The sequence below is a fragment of the Lytechinus pictus genome, chromosome 7 (genome assembly GCF_037042905.1).
Source record: "Lytechinus pictus isolate F3 Inbred chromosome 7, Lp3.0, whole genome shotgun sequence".
NCBI classification, from domain to species: Eukaryota; Metazoa; Echinodermata; class Echinoidea; order Temnopleuroida; family Toxopneustidae; genus Lytechinus; species Lytechinus pictus.
Genome location: NC_087251.1, coordinates 10,330,114 through 10,333,586, shown reverse-complemented (window position 1 = coordinate 10,333,586; position 3,473 = coordinate 10,330,114).

Here is a 3,473-nt window from a genome sequence, read left to right as displayed (position 1 = left end):
ATCCTTTTCTCACTCTTGAACACACACATTCTCTTTCTCTTTCTTTGTTTCTCCCCCTATACTTTTCTCCCATTAACACACACCCACAAACAAACTTTCTTTCTCTCATTCCCCCCCCCCCCCCTCTCCTGCTCACTTGCCTTAACCACAAGCACTGATTTAATGCTCCTTTTTTCTGATTCCTTTGGGCATGAGGATGTCCTGGATTAAATTTCTTCAATATTACAACACAAACTACCTTTTTTCTCAATAGTTATTAGTGCAATGTTCTTTTTTCTCACATTTCTTTCAAATAAAAACACCCATTTTAGATTATCCGTAAGTGTGATACATTTTCGATGATTTTAACAACCAGAAAATTTCTCTTACAAAATTTCTTTTTAGATCTATCCTTGTGATTTTTCAATAAGATTGACCTCTTTCTCCTACTTTATGGAAATCTACATTTCAGTTTTCCTCCAGTCTCTGTATATTTCTCTTTCATCATGGACACCATTTTTCTGACCATATATTGGTATCAGTCATCAGAGCCAGGAGCATAATTGTCTATACTATCCCTCCTCTCTAACCAAACTCCCTCATCATATGATACTGTTTGTCAAGTGTATGATTTCAAAGATTTACGCTTAATACTAGTTCATCCTTGAGATGCATGCATCGAAGGACCTTCGTGTTCTCAAACTTCTCTGAGTTTCCACCTGCTAACCTAAATAAGGGCTTGGTTCTTCTTTAGAGATCCATTCTGCCATGGAGCACCCAAAAAGTAACCAAGAAAATTCAAGTGCAGATAAAATGATCTTTCTTGTTAAAGTAGTGTGTCATCAGCCATTGAGAGTTTAGAACATGTCCCAATGTGATGTCGATCATCATCATTATCATCATAAAAATGAAAATATTAGGCAAATAATCGTTGTTGATGAAGGAGAAGCAGAAATGGTCACTTCCTGGGGAAGCTGGATGTAGATATCTTTCTGAAGCAAAGCTTAATACAGATAGTGTGTACATCCACTTTGCCAAGGCTTATTGCTTATCTTTAGTAGATATGGAAACATTAGAAAAATACTCAAAGGTGTAATAAAAAAATCACTCATGCCATGTTTTAGGTCCTGTTTAATTTTTTGGTCCCCAGTAACAAAATAATGAATATTGATGTGATTAGTAGTATGTGATTCACGTGCATGCTTTAAGATACAGTGTGTTAGCATATACATATAAAACATTGGTAAGAAGTCATCACCATACATTTCAAAGATAGCAAGGAAGCGATTAAAAATGGTAAAGGTGGAAATAGGAGGGAGAAGTTCAGCAAAATATGTATTCTTTATCAGCTGTATCCACTTTACTAGCTAATGTCATCTTTGTAGATTAAATTTTATGTCATATCCAAGAGTGGGGATATAAACTCTATATACAACTGCTACTTTGCCAAGATTATTGCAATTGTAGGAACATTGCAATCCCTCCATATCGCTATATACAATGGTATCATGAAATTCATGATGGTATAGATTCTCCCATCCTCTCCTGGTGATTTCTACCCCCTATGGTATCACTTTTCACAGGCTCTTTATACCTCTCCTGACTGCTTTCTTTATACAGAGAATGTAATTGTATCTCAAGTGTTTAGCACTTACTCAATAACTCAATAAACAGGCTTACTGCATTATGAACTGATCACTGCAAGCAAGAAAATGCAAGCCAGATGGGAATGTAAAAGCGAGAGTATAATCATGTTTGTGGTTGACATTATTCTTTGTTAATAACCTTTTTAAAAAAATCTCATGTATCCAGTGAATCTTTTTATGAAAAATTAAGAAAACATTTTAACTTGCATTTCATAACAATAAGAATGAATAAGAAAAAAGAATATCTTATGGAACACTGTACTTCTTCTCTAGAATATTATGGACAAGGAGAAGAAATAGATCATGCAGTTTGTTATGTCACATGTAGATGTAATCAATTTTTCCATTTAACTTGTAGAAGAAACCAACAAGCTCTTTGTTATGAAAATTTACCATCCATGACCGCAATTAGTAAGTTTAGAATATTGCATGTTGGTGAAAACTAGAATCTATACAAACAGTTTCTCCTTTCCACAGTTACTGTCCCAAGGACATTATCTTGATAGAATGGTTACCCATTGTAAACTACAAATAGTGATCTTATCAATGGCAATTTAATCCTTCCCCTTGGATATTGCGTCATTTATCCTCATGCCTAGAAGGACTGAAGTTAGAAGAGGGTTATCAGTACAGTAGAACAGTATAATGATATCCTTGAATTAACCATTCACTGAAGATAAGTTTTCCCCATCTTTACAAACCAAGATCTTTGTACAGTCTAAGAGGGGCAAGTTTGGTGTGATGCTGTCAAAGTAGACTCCTGAGGGGCATTTCTTGAAACGTCCAGCAAGTGATTATTACTCATAACTTTGCTCTTGGCCAATCACAGGCAAAGATTTTCATAGATTATGGTATTTGTCAGGGAAAGTCATAGACAAATTGCTTGTTAGAATGTTCTTCTGTTTGAGGATATAATGGTGGAGATGTACATCCTGGAATCCATCTAAGAGTATCAAGTGCGGCATATACCGTTCTTTCCTGTTTGCATTGATTGGTGTACCTGGAGGCACTTTTACCTCTCTTTTTACATGTCCCTTGGAGACCCTTTTACACTAGTCATTTTCAGTATTCCTAATCATGTTTTTTAATATGTTTGATATTGAATGGTTGCCCTGATTGTGCTTGATTTGTTCACTAAGATGGACCTTCAGACCATTTTCATTGTTCCCATTTATCAGAGAATCCATCATCTCTTAATAGTGGTTTCCTAACAGATATATATACTGGTTTCCTAATAGCTACACTAAATGTACAGTTGAATTTTGGTGGAAATCTCGAGCATGACATGATGACATTGTGTGTAAGTTGTAAAAATTGTACTTTCTTGCTGTGGTTAATCATATTTTGGGTGAGAAACACATATCTTTATTAATGGTAATAATGATTATAGTGCAAAGGATATTGGGTTACATTGATTAGTATAAAAAGAAGATCAAGTGATATGCTGTGGTGATCAATAGCTCATCTCAGTTCCATTTATCTGTCATATGACATGGAATTCCTTCAAGTGCTATTTGTAATTGTATCAAGTTATACAAGAAAATGTGTCTTTAATCTTTCTACAATACAGTATCCTGATATGTGAGCAAAACGGCTTGTTTTGAAGGGCTTCTTTCAAAGCACATGAAGCCTTAAGCCTATAGTCTATCATGCCTGTGGATATATGTTAAATAGAACATTATGGGATATAATGTGTCTTTATGGATAGCATATTGGGGTCAGAATACATACTGTATTACTGTACCATTTAACAGGTTTGCTCATGTTATCCAGTCATTCAGCCTGAAGATCCAATCAACTATTCTATAACATACAGTACCATTTCTAAAAGTAATAGGAAAAACACTG